Raw genomic sequence first — 17,507 nt, forward strand, 5'->3', positions numbered from 1 at the left:
AGGATATTAGAATGGATATCACCACCTTTACAAACAAGGAAAACAATAACCACAAAAATTGAAAATTTGGCTATGCTACTTAGAAAAGGACGATTGCGCATTTTAGAAGTCACAGGACAAGAACCAGCAGTAATTCACCTGCCCATAGAGAAACCGACATTGGACTGGTACCTGTTGAATTCTACAGAGTTTGCTGAGGCACTACTGGGATCTGGAGCACAGGTGGAAACTGGAGCCTTAGCACCTAAGGCATTGCAGTGGATTGGAGAATGGAGTTGGATTACCAAGACGCTGCGGGAAGAAACACCCATAGCTAATGCCACAACAGCCTTCACGGATGCTGGGAAAAAGTCTCGCCGAGCGGCTATCGTGTGGAAAGAAAAAGCAGAATGGAAGCAACAGATTCTTGAAGCAACACCTGAAGATAGCCTGCAGACATTGGAGCTATTAGCAGTGACATGGGCCGTTACTCATTTAGATGGACCTTTGAATGTAGTGTCTGATTCTCTTTATGTGGTGGGAGTGGTATGTAGAATAGAGGATGCTAGTGTGAAAGAGGTTAGCAACAGGAGATTGTATGAGCTGTTTTTACAGTTAAAGAGAGCCCTAATGGAAAGAAAAGAGCCCTATGCAGTGATTCACATTCGAAGTCACAAATGGGATTTGGGTTTAGGAGAAGGAAATGCAAGAGCTGATAGATTGGTGATGCCGGTTGAAAACTTGCCTTTGATTAGTAAAACAGTAATGGCTAGAGAGGCACATAATGCATATCATCATAATGCTAAAGGATTGGTGAGGCAGTTTGGTATTAACATCAGTGAGGCCAAGGCTATTGTTAGAGCATGCCCTATTTGTAGTCACCATAATGGGGGAGTAGGACTAGGATGTGGAGTGAACCCAAGAGGAATAAAGATCAATGAAATATGGCAGATGGATATAACACACCTACAGAGTTTTGGAAGATTGAAATATATTCATGTCACCATAGATACTTTTAGTGGGTTCATATGGGCCACAGCACAGGCAGGAGAAAAAGCTATTCATGTTATCACACACCTTTCTAGCTGCTTTGCAGTCATGGGGGTTCCAGCTGAAATTAAAACAGACAATGGTCCTGCCTATGTCAGTGGTAAAGTCAGAAAGTGGTTAAAATCCTGGGGAATAAAACATGTTACTGGAATACCACATTCTCCCACTGGACAAGCAATTATCGAGAGAGCCCATGGAACATTAAAGCGATATATACTCAAGCAAGAAGATCAGGTTGATCCATATACAAAATTATCCAAGGCTCTTTACGTTATCAATCATTTGTGTGTTTTTGGGGAAAACAAGGATCCTGCAGCCATCAGACATCATACATCATACAGCACAGGAGGTACCCAGCCAGAGACCTGGGTTCGATACAGAGACCCTAAAACAGGGATATGGCAGGAAGCAGCAAAAGTTTTGTTTTGGGGCAGAGGTTATGTGTGTGTTTCTACTCCTTCAGGAACACTATGGGTGCCGGCCAGATGGACTAAAGTGGTACTGCAGAAACCTGTGAATGATTCCAGAGTTGGAACTGGACAGCAGACTTTGACGACTGAGGAATAGACTATTCTTTCAACAGGAAATAGAGGAACTAGAGGTTTTGCTGGAAAAACCAATTTGTTGTGGTTGGGAACTAAAACCCTTGTTATAGAATAAGAAATGGAGGTATTAATATTTGTTATTATTATTGGAGTAACAAATTCAATGGGAAATAAGTTGATAACTCATTTTGGTCCCCGAGAGAATGTTTGGGTAACCATAGCAAATCAAACAGGGCAAACTTCAATGTGTTTAAGTGCGGGTAGTGTTAACAGCCCCTTTAAAACATGTTTATTTGGAATACCAACTTGGCAACCCTCGGATTTTAATGGCTTTGTGAATGATCCTTTTGTACAAAATGAAATTCGAATCATTTCAGAAGTTAATAGAACTGCTTATGGTTTCACTCGTGGTCAACTCGATGGAGGATGGCAGTGCCGTATTATCCTGGCCCTTAGTATTACACTTAATTTTCCACCAGAAGAAATTGATATTGTCGGATGTAGCAACGCCAGCATTGGAAACAAAACAGGTGGATGGCTATCCTTTGAGCCACTGCGTTTAAATCAAGTAAACAAAAATAGATATTTGTGGGCTACTTTAGATTCCGAGTTAACGAGTGCAGATGTATATAAACAACTGTATTCACGATGTAATGGAAGTAATATAACAAAGCCATTAAAATTACCAAAAGGTATATTTTTGATTTGTGGAAATAGAGCATAGAATGGCATCCCTGCACTACCCCAGGGAGGTCCATGCTATCTTGGACAACTGACTTTATTTCACCCCAATGTTTCACAAATGGTTAAAATTAGTAATAAAGCCAGAGCAAGACGAAGCGCACATGACTTACAATGTAAAGAAAAAGATAACCCTAAATTTTGGTCAGAACTAAAACAAGTAATTGTAGCTACTATATTACCAGGTGCAGCTGCTCGCAAAGCAATGGTATTGGCAGAACAAGTAGCTTGTTGGGCAAGGGATGAAATTAACATAACCTCACAAATACTAGATGAACTTACAGCTGATGTATCTAGTGTAAATCATGCCATATTGCAAAACCGTGCTGCAATTGATTACTTATTATTGGCTCATAGACATAGTTGTGTTGAGTTTGAAGGCATGTGTTGTATGAATCTTTCTGATCATTCGGTATCGATTCATGCAAAAATAACGAAACTGCAGGAACACCTTCATGATTTAAAGGAGCAGGAAGGTTTGGGATTAAAAGGATGGCTTAAATCCTTTGGATTAGGTCCATGGCTCGTTTTCCTTTTGCAACAATTAATAACAATAGGAGTTGTTGTTTTTGCTATTTTGCTTTTTGTGCCATGTATTGTAAAGTGCTTGCAGAATATGGTATTACGATTGGTAAATCAAAAGTGGGAAACAAATTTGTTAGCCCAAAAAGAAAACGGGGGAAGTGTGGAGAGTATTGTTCAAACTTGGTTAGCTGAGAGAGGACATAGTCAAGCAGAGTTACTGCAGATGGCCTAAGTAGAGCAAAGGCTAGCCCAGGGACAAAGGTCCTTGGGACAAGGGGGTTGTGCTGACAATGCTTATCACAGCAAGAAAAAACAGAACTAAAACAGAACTAAAAACCGCAGACATATAACAGCAAACCACAGAAATATAGAAGTAGTTAAAAACAGAATATTGCAAAAACTAACTTATGCAAGATGAAGATAACCAATAATGAGCTTGGCTTTTGTAATATGTATGAAGCTAATTAAGAAGTGTATAAAAGCAGAACTGTTTTATCAATAAAGGAAGTTTTTGGAGTCTTGCTGATAACCACCTGGTGTCCGCTATCTCACTTTCACCGACAACATACCAGAGGTTGTGTCAGTTCCATGCAAGTTGTAGGTTCTGTAGGGCGTCCTACCAGAGGGTATGTCACTTCTTGACAAAGCGTCGGATCTCTGTCTGGGTTCACCCAAGGATGCTGGAATTTAAAATATAAATAAATAAAGAACTACCAAATCAAGACAGCATCTGCATTTGCTGTTAAATATCTCTTACAAAGGTGCATATGAGAAGTATTTGTAACTGTTCGCTGCTTGTCATAAGTGCAAATTTGAAACACATAGCACCCAAAATTCGATATTAATCTTTAAAGGACAAAGGACATTAGAACAAGTATATTGTTTTTAGGAAGTGCTGGATAAAATAATAGCATTTTATTTGAAGTGGGACCAATATTATACAGACATCTTTTACTCTTCATCATTATAATTGCTAGAGTGGGTTCTATTAATCCACAAAAACAAGCTAATTTTCTAGTCTGCCTGACTAAAATTTTCATGCCTCTGTTAGCTCTCACCACCCAATTTCTCTTCCAGAACAAGTCTCAGAACATTTCTGACAGTACTTACTTTACTGCTGCATTATCTTTGCACTTAACTACTGTTGTTACTTGCCATAGATGCTGTGCAGCGTGAAGGGAGATGCTGGTGAGGAAACCATATCCAAGTGACTGTAACTGTTTAAAAAGGAATCTTACCATGAGGATCAGGACCACGGGGTTTACAAATTCCTTGGGGTACACATGGAAAGCGAAAGTATTCTGTTCAGAGAAAGTAAATTTTAAAAGGAAAATGAAGAGAAATGAAATATTTATGGCTGGAAGGAAAGGCTGTGCTAGGTTCCAGACACAGTATAGGTTCTTTAGAGCGACACACCAGAGATTCTGCCAGTTCCAGGCACAGAGTAGGTTCTGGAGGGTGTCCCACCAGCGGGTTTGTCAGTTCCTAACAAATTGTAGGCTGCGTGTCTAGGCTGTCCACAGCATGCTGGAATAACAAAAAAGTATTAAATCAAAGAAGAATCTACATTTGCTGTTAAATCCCTCTCACAAAGACACATATGTGAAGTACTTATGACTGTTTGCTTCTTCTCTTAAGTCCTTATTTGAAACGAAGGCATCTGATTACAGATAATAATCTTTATTGAACAAAGGAGATTACAACAAGTATCCTGACCTTGGAAATGGTGGAAAACAAAAGCACTACATTTGAAGTGTTACACATACTTAGAGAAATCTTTTACACTCCATCATTATAATAGCTAGGTGGATTTATTTAATCCAGTATACAAACTTATTCTACAGTCTCCCTGGCAAGAAGTTTTCATGCCAGTGTTAGCTTTTACCACCCCATTTCTTTACTGAAAACTGTCTCAGAACATTTATTTTTGCATGAGTTTTATTAATCCATTATCTTTACACTTAACTAGTGTTGTTTTTTTTTTGTCTAGAGAATCTGTGCAGCATGAATGGAGATGCTGGCTCTGAAGCCACCTCTAAGTGACTAAAACAGCTTGAAAAGCAGACTTACCATCAGGAGCAGGATCAAGAGGAGTACTGGCTTCTCGAGATACAAAGCCAAGTGGAAAAGATTCTGCCACGAAAAAAAATATTTACTTTAGAGAATGTAAATATTAAAGCCAAGGAAATGGACAGAACTTGAAATAGTTATGGTTGGGAGGAAAGTGTCTTGGTTCCAGACACAGTAAAGGTTCTGTAGGGTGACATACCAGAGCTTGTGTCGGTTCCATGCACGTTGTAGGTTCCGTAGCGTGTCCCACCAGAGGGTATGTCACTTCCTGACAAAGTGTCAGATCTCTGTCTAGGCTCCCCCCAGCATACTGGAATCAAAAAGAAACAATGAAAATCATATCAAGATTGAATCTGGTTTTGCTGTAAATACCTTCCACAAAGGCACATACGTGAAGTTCTTACATCCGTTCCCTTCTTGTCTTAACTGCTTATTTGAAACACAGGGCACCTGATTATACATATTAATCTTTATAGGACAAAGGATATTAGCACAAGTATCCTGCCTTAGGAAGTGCTGGAAATCAATAGCACTTTATTTGAAGTGGGAACAATATTTACAGGCATCTTTTACTCTTCTTCTTCATAATGGCTAAAATGTAGTTTATTAATCCAGTAGGAAAACTAGTTGACAGCCAAACAGACAGAAATTTTCATGCCTCTGTTAGCTCTCACCACCCAATTTCTCTTCCAGAACAAGTCTCAGAACATTTCTGATAGTACTTACTTTATTGCAGCATTATCTTTGCACTTAACCACTGTTGTTACTTGCCATAGATGCTGTGCAGCATGAAGGGAGATGCTGGTGAGGAAACCATATCCAAGTGACTGTAACTGTTTAAAAAGGAATCTTACCATGAGGATCAGGACCACGAGGTTTACGGATTCCTTGGGGTACACGTGGAAGGCGAAAGTATTCTGTTCTGAGAAAGTAAATTTTAAAAGGAAAATGAAGAGAAATGAAATATTTATGGCTGGAAGGAAAGGCTGTGTTGGTTCCAGACACAGTATAGGTTCTTTAGGGTGACACACCAGAGATTCTGCCAGTTCCAGGCACAGAGTAGGTTCTGGAGGGTGTCCCACCAGCGGGTTTGTCAATTCCTAACAAATTGTAGGCTGCGTGTGTAGGCTGTCCACAGCATGCTGGAATAACAAAAAAGTATTAAATCAAAGAAGAATCTACATTTGCTGTTAAATCCCTCTCACAAAGACACATATGTGAAGTACTTATGACTGTTTGCTTCTTCTCTTAAGTCCTTATTTGAAACGAAGGCATCTGATTACAGATAATAATCTTTATTGGACAAAGGAGATTACAACAAGTATCCTGACCTCGGAAATGGTGGAAAACAAAAGCATTATATTTGAAGTGTTACACATACTTAGAGAAATCTTTTACACTCCATCATTATAACTTCTAGGGTGGGTTTATTTAATCCAGTATGCAAAATTATTCTACAGTCTCCCTGGCAAGAAGTTTTCATGCCAGTGTTAGCTTTCACCACCCCATTTCTTTACTGAAAATTGTCTCAGAACATTTCTGTTTTCATGAGTTTTATTAATCCATTATCTTTACACTTAACTAGTGTTTTTCTTTTGTCTAGAGAAGCTGTGCAGCATGAAGGGAGATGCTGGCTCTGAAGCCACCTCTAAGTGACTAAAACAGCTTGAAAAGCAGACTTACCATCAGGAGCAGGATCAAGAGGAGTACTGGCTTCTCGAGATACAAAGCCAAGTGGAAAAGATTCTGCCACAAAAAAAAATATTTACTTTATGGAATGTAAATATTAAAGCCAAGGAAATGGACAGAACTGAAATAGTTATGGTTGGGAGGAAAGACTGTCTTGGTTCCAGACACAGTAAAGGTTCTGTAGGATGGACATACCAGAGCTTGTGTCGGTTCCATGCACGTTGTAGGTTCTGTAGCGTGTCCCACCAGAGGGTATGTCACTTCCTGACAAAGTGTCAGATCTCTGTCTAGGCTCCCCCCAGCATACTGGAATCAAAAAGAAACAATGAAAATCATATCAAGATTGAATCTGGTTTTGCTGTAAATACCTTCCACAAAGGCACATACGTGAAGTTCTTACATCCGTTCCCTTCTTGTCTTAACTGCTTATTTGAAACACAGGGCACCTGATTATACATATTAATCTTTATAGGACAAAGGATATTAGCACAAGTATCCTGCCTTAGGAAGTGCTGGAAATCAATAGCACTTTATTTGAAGTGGGAACAATATTTACAGGCATCTTTTACTCTTCTTCATAATGGCTAAAATGTAGTTTATTAATCCAGTAGGAAAACTAGTTGACAGCCAAACAGACAGAAATTTTCATGCCTCTGTTAGCTCTCACCACCCAATTTCTCTTCCAGAACAAGTCTCAGAACATTTCTGATAGTACTTACTTTATTGCAGCATTATCTTTGCACTTAACCACTGTTGTTACTTGCCATAGATGCTGTGCAGCATGAAGGGAGATGCTGGTGAGGAAACCATATCCAAGTGACTGTAACTGTTTAAAAAAAGAATCTTACCATCAGGAGCAGGATCAGGAATTGTACAGATTCCTTGTGGTACACATGAAAGGCGAAAGTATTCTGTTCAGAGAAAGTAAATTTTAAAAGGAATATTAATCGAAATGAAATATTTATGGCTGGAAGGAAAGGTTGTGTTAGTTCCAGACACAGTATAGGTTCATTAGGGTGACACACCAGAGAGTCTGCCAGTTCCAGGCACAGAGTAGGTTCTGGAGGTTGTCCCACCAGCGGGTATGTCAGTTCCTAATAAAGTGTACAATGTGTGTCTAGGCTGTTCCCAGCATGCTGGAATAACAAAAAAGAATTAAAACAAATCAAGACAGAATAGACATTTGCTGTTAAATCCCTCTCACAAAGACACATATGTGAAGCACTTAGAACTGTTTGCTTTTTCTCTTAAGTCCGTATTTGAAACGAAGGCATCTGATTACAGATAATAATCTTTATTGGACAAAGGAGATTGCAACAAGTATCCTACCCTCAGAAATGTTGGAAAACCATAGCACTTTATTTGAAGTGCTGGAAAGACTTAGAGAAATCTTTTACACCCCATCATTATAACTTCTAAGGTGGGTTTATTCAGTCCAGTAAACAAACTTGCTCTACATTCTCCCTGACAAAAATTTTCATGCCTGTGTTAGCTTTCACCACCCCATTTCCTTTCCAGATAAATGTCTCAGAACATTTTTGTTAGCACTGAATCACTGATCTTAGATCATTAGGATTTTAGGTACTTGGCTAAAAATATTGAAAAGTTAGAAGTTAAAAGGAAAACCAAGCTTGAGGTAGTTATCTGAAGCTTAAATAATCAATTGTCTGTCATTTATGTTTGCTCAGCTGTGCTTATAATGGGAAAAGATGAGACAAGTAAGTGGAACCAAAGAAACATAGACAATGCAACCAGAAACCCAGACTTTGTAAAACTGGACTATTCCCAGAAATCACAGATATTGTCATTGATAGCGAAGGTTGAGAGTTCCTCCTTTTAAGACCCCTCCCAACAAAACACTACCCCAGACTTAATTTAAAAAGTCAATCACTCATGTTTAATAGCTATTCCACTAATTACCATAGGAAGCAGGGGATGGGAGGGGCTGTTATTATGAATATGTATTTGTTTGAACCCTTTGTCACTAAATAAACTCTGCGATCACCAGTGATTTTGCAGTGCATATTAGAGGATTACCTCACGCTGCTGCCCAGCATTGCATAAACATACACTTTCTAACTTTGAACTGTTAGAGAGTTTCTCTCCATCACAGTTGAGCATCGCAATGAGATCAATATTCTTATTTTGGTAAATCAGCATGAATTTTATTACTCCATTGCCTTGACACTGAATTATTGTTGTTTTATGCCTAGAGAAGCTGTGCAGCATGAAGGGAGATGCTGGCTCAGAACACACATCTAAGTGACTGTAACTGCTTGAAAAGCAGACTTACCATCAGGAACAGGATCAGGAGGAGTACTGGCTCTTCGGTGTACAAAACGAAGAGGAAAAGGTTCTGGCAGAGAAAGACAATTTACTTCAGAGAATGTCAATATTAAAACCAAAGAAATGCACACAACTGAAACAGTTATGGCTGGAAGGAAAGGCTGTGTTGGTTCCAGACACAGTAAAGGTTCTGTAGGGTGACATACCAGAGTTTGTGTCAGTTCCATGCAAGTTGTAGGTTCTGTAGGGCGTCCTACCAGAGGGTATGTCACTTCTTGACAAAGCGTCGGATCTCTGTCTGGGTTCTTCCCAGGATGCTGGAATTTAAAATATAAATAAATAAAGAACTACCAAATCAAGACAGCATCTGCATTTGCTGTTAAATATCTCTTACAAAGGTGCATATGAGAAGTATTTATAACTGTTCACTGCTTGTTGTAAGTGCAAATTTGAAACACATAGCACCCAAAATTCGATATTAATCTTTAAAGGACAAAGGACATTAGAACAAGTATATTGTTTTTAGGAAGTGCTGAATAAAATAATAGCACTTTATTTGAAGTGGGAACAATATTATACAGACATCTTTTACTCTTCATCATTATAATTGCTAGAGTGGGTTCTATTAATCCACAAAAACAAGCTAATTTTCTAGTCTGCCTGACTAAAATTTTCATGCCTCTGTTAGCTCTCACCACCCAATTTCTCTTCCAGAACAAGTCTCAGAACATTTCTGATAGTACTTACTTTATTGCAGCATTATCTTTGCACTTAACTACTGTTGTTATTTGCCATAGATGCTGTGCAGCGTGAAGGGAGATGCTGGTGAGGAAACCATATCCAAGTGACTGTAACTGTTTAAAAAGGAATCTTACCATGAGGATCAGGACCACGAGGTTTACGGATTCCTTGGGGTACACGTGGAAGGCGAAAGTATTCTGTTCAGAGAAAGTAAATTTTAAAAGGAAAATGAAGAGAAATGAAATATTTATGGCTGGAAGGAAAGGCTGTGTTGGTTCCAGACACAGTATAGGTTCTTTAGGGTGACACACCAGAGAGTCTGCCAGTTCCAGGCACAGAGTAGGTTCTGGAGGGTGTCCCACCAGCGGGTTTGACAATTCCTAACAAATTGTAGGCTGCGTGTGTAGGCTGTCCACAGCATGCTGGAATAACAAAAAAGTATTAAAACAAATCAAGACAGAATCTACATTTGCTGTTAAATCCCTCTCACAAAGACACGTATGTGAAGTATTTATAACTGTTTGCTTCTACTCTTAAGTGCTTTTTTGAAACAGAGGGCATCTGATTACAGATAATAATCTTTATTGGACAAAGGAGATTACAACAAATACCCTGACATTGGAAATGGTGGAAAAGAAAAGTATTTTATATGAAGTGTTACACATACTTAGAGAAATCTTTTACACCCCATCATTATAACTTCTAGGGTGGGTTTATTTAATCCAGTATGCAAAATTATTCTACAGTCTCCCTGGCAAGAAGTTTTCATGCCAGTGTTAGCTTTCACCACCCCATTTCTTTTCTGAAAAGTGTCTCAGAACATTTCTGTTTTCATGAGTTTTATTAATCCATTATCTTTACACTTAACTAGTGTTGTTTTTTTTTGTCTAGAGAATCTGTGCAGCATGAAGGGAGATGCTGGCTCTGATCCCACCTGTACGTGACTGTAACTGCTTGAAAAGCAGACTTACCATCAGGAGCAGGATCAAGAGGAGTACTGGCTTCTCGAGATACAAAGCCAAGTGGAAAAGATTTTGCCACGAAAAAAAATATTTACTTTATGGAATGTAAATATTAAAGCCAAGGAAATGGACAGAACTGAAATAGTTATGGTTGGGAGGAAAGACTGTCTTGGTTCCAGACACAGTAAAGGTTCTGTAGGATGACAAACCAGAGCTTGTGTCGGTTCCATGCACGTTGTAGGTTCTGTAGCGTGTCCCACCAGAGGGTATGTCACTTCCTGACAAAGTGTCAGATCTCTGTCTAGGCTCCCCCCAGCATACTGGAATCAAAAAGAAACAATGAAAATCATATCAAGATTGAATCTGGTTTTGCTGTAAATACCTTCCACAAAGGCACATACGTGAAGTTCTTACATCCGTTCGCTTCTTGTCTTAACTGATTATTTGAAACACAGGGCACCTGATTATACATATTAATCTTTATAGGACAAAGGATATTAGCACAAGTATCCTGCCTTAGGAAGTGCTGGAAATCAATAGCACTTTATTTGAAGTGGGAACAATATTTACAGGCATCTTTTACTCTTCTTCATAATGGCTAAAATGTAGTTTATTAATCCAGTAGGAAAACTAGTTGACAGCCAAACAGACAGAAATTTTCATGCCTCTGTTAGCTCTCACCACCCAATTTCTCTTCCAGAACAAGTCTCAGAACATTTCTGATAGTACTTACTTTATTGCAGCATTATCTTTGCACTTAACTACTGTTGTTACTTGCCATAGATGCTGTGCAGCATGAAGGGAGATGCTGGTGAGGAAACCATATCCAAGTGACTGTAACTGTTTAAAAAGGAATCTTACCATGAGGATCAGGACCACGAGGTTTACGGATTCCTTGGGGTACACGTGGAAGGCGAAAGTATGCTGTTCAGAGAAAGTAAATTTTAAAAGGAAAATGAAGAGAAATGAAATATTTATGGCTGGAAGGAAAGGCTGTATTGGTTCCAGACACAGTATAGGTTCATTAGGGTGACACACCAGAGATTCTGCCAGTTCCAGGCACAGAGTAGGTTCTGGGGGGTGTCCCACCAGCAGGTATGTCAGTTCCTAACAAAGTGTAGAATGGGTGTCTAGGTTGTTCCCAGCATGCTTGAATAACAAGAAAAAAATTAAAACAGGTCAAAGCAGAATCTACATTTGCTGTTAAATCCCTCTCACAAAGACACATATGTGAAGCACTTTTAACTGTTTGCTTCTACTCTTAAGTGCTTTTTTGAAACAGAGGGCATCTGATTACAGATAATAATCTTTATTGGACAAAGGAGATTACAACAAATACCCTGACATCGGAAATGGTGGAAAACAAAAGTATTTTATTTGAAGTTCTACAAATACTTCGATAAATCTTTTATACCCTATCATTATAATAGCTAGGTTGGGTTCATTCAATCCAGTAAACAAACTTACTCTACATTCTCCCTGACAAAAATTTTCATACCTATGTTAGCTTTCACCACTGCCTTTCTTTTCTGAAAAATATCTCAGAACATTTCTCTTTGCACGAGTTTTATTAATCCATTATCTTTATGTTTAACTATTGTTGTTATTTGTCCACAGATGCTGTATAGCATGAAGGGAGATGCTGGCTAGGAACCTAAATCCAAGTGACTCCAATTGCATGAAAAACAGACTTACCATCTGGAGGAGCAGCAGGAGGCGTAACAGCTGCTTCAGGTTGAAAGTGAACTGGCAAAGATGTTTTTTGGAGGAAGTAAATTTTATAAAACAAGGAAATGCCCAGAGCTGCAATGGTTGTGATTTCAAAGAAAGGCTATTATAAAATGTTTTTTCCTTCTAAGTGAAACAATGGAAAATCTTTTGTTAATAAAAAATGAAGAGAAAGAGAGAAAGAAAGACAGAGAGAAAGAGAGAAAGAGAGAAAGAGAGAAAGAGAGAAAGAAAGAAAGAAAGAAAGAAAGAAAGAAAGAAAGAAAGAAAGAAAGAAAGAAAGAAAGAAAGAAAGAAAGAATGTATAAGGCAAGAATCAAACAAAGAGAAAATAATAACACAAAAAAGGTAAGAATGAAAATTAAAATAGTATTATAAAAAAATAAAAAACCTAACACCGAACCATCCACCACAATCACTCCACAAAACCAAAAAATTCCAAGTAACCAAGCAATGAAATCCAAACTAAAACCAAAAATCCCAAATTAAATATGGACCAACAGAAAAAAAAAGAACCAAAACCAATAACGATTTTAAGACCTGTGTTAGTTCTCAGCATCCCCTTTCTCTTCTGAAACATCTCAGAACGTTTCTGTTTGCACTAGTTAAGACTTAGTTTAGAACTTAAGTATTGTTGCATTTTCCTACAGAATCTGTCCAGCATGAAGGGTAATGCTGGCAAGGAACCCACATCCAAGTGACTCCAATTGCATGAAAAGCACACTCACCATCAGGAGCAGCAGCAGGAGGTGTAACAGCTGCTTCAGCTTCAAAGTGAGCTGGCAAAGATTCTTTTCCTGTTGGTAATGCTTCACCTCTGACAGCTGCTGGTGAGTTGAGATCCCTAAAACTTATAGGGATGTGCTTTAATTAGAAGTAAAAGGAATCATTAGTGCCAGGCACGTTACAATTAAATTCCAAAAAGCACACATTCAAATTTGTTACAAAGGACAGATTTTTTTTAAGCAGAGAAATCAAATACAGTATGTAAGCCTGGCAGAATTTCAGTTCCAGGACTTAAACATCGATTTTATTTTTTATTTTTATTTTTTTAGTTGGATTTTTTTATTTCTTTAAAATTTGGATTTTATATTTCTTCTAACATCTTGAATATTAATATCATTAAGAAAAGGGAATGACTCCACACCCTAATTAGACAATGCTTTAATGAGATGTTTTCAATGCAGTAGAAGATTGAGCGCCTGATACAATTTTTAATTTTATTTCAATACAAGACTAAGTGCAGGTTCAATTTCTGTTCACAAAAAATTACCACACAGTTTCAGGATAATGTTCACACTTCCACAACTTCCAGGTCAATTTACTAATCCTTCCACTTCACAGCAAGAAATATTAACTCGGCAGTAACAAAAGAAACATTGTAAAACTATAGACCTCTGAAAACAAGTTATCTGATTGCACTATAACTGGAAAAATATATCTGTTTCCATGTATGTAGCAGAAGAATGTCCCCATTTTGTTATCTTGATTAGATTGATGATAAAGATAGCAGGACAAGAGAGCACAAATGATTTGGCAGTACTGGTAATTTTATATCTACCCTGTAATATGTGTTATAAAATATTTCATGTTTGTGTGAAATTTATGTGGAATAAAACAAGTTTGTATGAAAAAAAAATAAAAATCTTTAGAATAAACACAGCAGTTGGGGAAAAGGATTTCCTGACAGGACTGCAAAACTACAGCTGGTGACAAAGAAGAGATCTAATTAGCAAGTTAATAGATGTGGCTCCAGCAGAGATGGGCCCTTTCTGAGGTAGTCCAGGAATCACCCAAGGCATGAACACATGATAAGAATCCGCGGGAAGAAGAACCGTAAGTATGGCATGGTTGAGTGAGGTGTGGTCCAGGGCATGTGTGAGACGTGATCTTATCACGGAGCGAGTGTGGACCCCAAGGTCGCAGCTCCACCGTCCCGGAGGGAAGTAGTCGGTCAGGGGGAGAGCGAACGTAATGTGGTAAAACTCTTTCTCCTGTGTCAAGCCTGAAACCCGGGGAGTTTTGAGGGTCGATCACGGGGAGGGTCAAAAGGGAAGGTACATTCTGCTTGGGAACTGGTAAACCTTTTAACCCAGGACCTGGTAAGTCCAAAAAAGGGGAGAAAAACTCACAGATCGGTTCGCTGTGAGGCTAGTAGACTGGTAATTTTGAACAAAATCAGGCACAAATGCGGTATCATTCAGACTCAAAGATCCTTCTTGAGATTCCAGAGTGAATCACGGCAAGAAGATATAAAAAAGTAGCTTGTTGTATTTTTAAAAAAAATGAGACAGAGGAAAAGTAAAACTCAGGGAAAAACCCCGGAGAAGCCTGTAAAGGCACAAAGAGGGCAGTTCACCCGAAATCCCGAGGGACAGCCCATTGGGGTGGATGCTAGAACATCGGGAGGAGTGTCCTGACAGGAGAATGAAGTCTAAGGAGAAAATGATTCACTGTTGCATAGAAGTATGGAGAGATAAGGAAATACAAAAACATTTAGTCTGGCCCATCTTTGGTATATTTGAAAGATGGGTTTGCCAAGCCTTACTTAGTCACGTGAATAGTAGGTATCCACAAGATAAAGAGGAAAGAAACTATATCAAACTATGGAAATACGCTAGTACAGGGTTATGCCCAATCAAAACTTGGAAGAATGCAGCAACCCAGGGCGAAGCATGGAAACCATTGGACAACCTCCTGCCCCCCGATCCTCAATCCCATATGTCAACCCATGCAAGCTCAGGTTCCTTTGCCTGTATCTGCAGGTCTCCCACATCAATCCAACACAAGCCCAGGCACCCCCGTTGCTTATGCAGCCTCCAGAAGCCCTGCTCTTACAAGTACAGGCTTCAGCCATACCCCAATCCCTACCCCCTCCACAGCCAGCAGGACAAAAAGAAAAACCCCTCCCACTGGGGAAACAGTTCTCCCCCAGCTAATAGGACATGGCACAAAACAAGGAGGGTGAGCAATTACGATAGTGAGGATAAGGAGATAAGCACAGTCTCCTCCCTTTAAGAGAAGTACCAACCACCCCTGGATTTGTAAACATACCAATTAACACTGTGGATGTAAGAGCTTTTAAAAAGAAATGGGCAGCCTGATGGATGATCGGTTAGGGGTAGAATGTTGCATCTAAGGTGTTGCTTGGGGTGAAATCGGCAGGAAAGGCCTTTGCAGGGTTATATAACGATGTTTATTTCAGCCACCGCTCAGCATTGTCCAGCGTTCAGAGAACAAAGGCTCCGAGGCTCAGAGGGTCCAGGCTAAAGTACATGGGATAGGCAAGGCAGGGAAAAGCAGCAGGGACCAATTATCAGGTGACACGGGGGTACTACAAGGGAAGGTTTAAAACAAAGAACCAACAGAAAATTAGGGTGGGAGTGACTAAAAGTCTGGGAGAGGGCACGGGGTTAACCAGGAAACAGAACAGGGGCTGCATTCTTTGGCTAGGAATTGCCTTTGGTCTCCATAGTAGCAGAGAGATTAGATGAGTTCCTAGGAACTAGCATATATACATACGATGGTATCAGTGCTATACTAAGGTCACTGTTCAACATCGAGGAATGAGAATTGATAAGGCAGCTGTGATACGGGATTGGGAGCATGGAAACCCCAAGGGAGTGCAAGGTGACCAGAGAAGGCCCAGCCAGAGACCATCGTGGAACGCACAGACGGAAAAATGGCAGGCAGTAAATGATAAAGCTGAAGGTAGGACCCCAAAACCAAGAATTGATATTCTTAGTGGATTCAGGAGTTGAGCGAAGTACTGTTCAGCAGTTGACCCCAGGATGTACTAGAGGCAAAAATACTATGGTGGTTATTGGGGCAAAAGGGGAACCCTTCAAGGTTCCTGTTATTAAAGATGTTAAAGATATTAAAGAAATAGAGTCAGAAACTAGGTTTTGTTTAGGGAATATACTATTAGTTGAAGAAGCAGATTCTAACTTGCTAGGGAGAGATTTGATGGTAGCTTTGGAAATATTACGAACAACCACTGCAAAAAATCCAGCTCAATTTCTGTTTGGGGAAGACTCAGAGGGACTTACTCATGAGTGTGCTGAGGTGGTGCAATTGCAGACAAAAATAAGGGCAGACTTGGAGGAAGAGGAATTAGAGGGACGAGAAAAATGGTTTGTGGATGGGTCAGCGAGAGTTATAAAGGGAAAAAGAAAGTCAGGATATGCAATTGTGGGTGGCAAGATGGGAGAAGTGGTAGAATCAGGACCCCTAAGTGCGAGTGGGTCAGCTCAGGCTTGTGAACTGTATGCAGTGTTGTGAGCTTTAAGGAGATTGAAAGGAAAAAGGGAACAATCTTTACAGATTCAAAATATGCATTTGGGGTAGTCCATACCTTCGGGAAAATTTGGGAAGAGTGTAGGCTGATTAATACTCGAGGACAAGGACTAGTTGATGGGGAAATAATAAAACAAATTTTAGAGGCTGTCAGGGAACCAGAGGCGATTTCAATCGTACAAGTGAAAGGACACCAAGCAGGAATACAGTTTTGGACTTGAGGAAATAATTTGACAGACAAAGAAGCTAAGAATGCAGCTTTATTAAAGTTAAGTACCCCAGAAGTTGGGGAGGGTGAGACCCAGGGATATCCCTCATGTCCTTCCCAAAAGGAAATTGAAGGATATGAAAAGATGGCGGGGGGGGGAAGATTGGAAGAAGGTAAATGGAAATAACCAGACGGGAGGGAATTAATATCTAAAGATTATACCAGAAAGACTTTAAGCAGACTACACCAGCAAACTCACTGGGGGGCCCAGGCCCTGGCAGAACAATTTCTGAAATTTTTCGGGTGTAAAGGAATTTATGAATTGGCCAAACAGGAGGTGCAAGGATGCCTGGTCTGCCAAAAGGTCAATCAATAGGGCCAGAACTACAACAGTCTTATAGCATACTGTCCATTTGAAAGGATCCAGGTGGATTTTACTCAACAGCCCAAAGTTGGAAGATATAAATTTTTTGTTGGTACTGGTCAATAAATTAACCCATTGGGTAGAGGCTTTTCCAAGCTCTAGGGCTACAGCCCGGATAGTGTAAAAATTTCCTCTAGAAGAGATTATCCCTCGATATGGAATAATCAATTATATAGATTCGGATCAAGGAACACATTTCACCTCAAAGATCATTAAACAATTAGTAGAAGCCTTAGGAATTCGGTGTGAATACCATATCCTGT

The 17,507-nt window shown here is 39.5% G+C and overlaps 3 long non-coding RNA genes across 4 annotated transcripts; all 3 read right to left on the bottom strand.

Annotated features, from left to right (window-relative positions):
- Positions 1-4,080: 4,080 nt before the first annotated feature.
- LOC130265566 (uncharacterized) lies at positions 4,081-5,299 on the bottom strand. The gene is made up of 4 exons (XR_008842625.1): positions 5,110-5,299; positions 4,911-4,973; positions 4,257-4,367; positions 4,081-4,141 (listed from the first exon to the last, which is right to left on the bottom strand). It is a non-coding gene; the product is annotated as an uncharacterized LOC130265566 (long non-coding RNA).
- A 594-nt stretch (positions 5,300-5,893) lies between these two features.
- LOC130265564 (uncharacterized) lies at positions 5,894-9,994 on the bottom strand. Of its 2 annotated transcripts, XR_008842622.1 has the most exons (5): positions 9,938-9,994; positions 9,761-9,823; positions 9,092-9,202; positions 6,594-6,656; positions 5,894-6,052 (listed from the first exon to the last, which is right to left on the bottom strand). It is a non-coding gene; the product is annotated as an uncharacterized LOC130265564 (long non-coding RNA). The 2 variants fall into 2 exon arrangements; XR_008842623.1 differs by lacking the exons at positions 5,894-6,052; positions 6,594-6,656 and adding an exon at positions 8,893-8,955.
- A 1,619-nt stretch (positions 9,995-11,613) lies between these two features.
- LOC130265568 (uncharacterized) lies at positions 11,614-13,843 on the bottom strand. Its single transcript, XR_008842627.1, has 3 exons — positions 13,045-13,843; positions 12,284-12,334; positions 11,614-11,737 (listed from the first exon to the last, which is right to left on the bottom strand). It is a non-coding gene; the product is annotated as an uncharacterized LOC130265568 (long non-coding RNA).
- Between the last annotated feature and the right edge of the window lie 3,664 nt (positions 13,844-17,507).

This window comes from Oenanthe melanoleuca, chromosome Z, assembly GCF_029582105.1.
Source record: "Oenanthe melanoleuca isolate GR-GAL-2019-014 chromosome Z, OMel1.0, whole genome shotgun sequence".
Lineage (NCBI taxonomy): Eukaryota > Metazoa > Chordata > Aves > Passeriformes > Muscicapidae > Oenanthe > Oenanthe melanoleuca.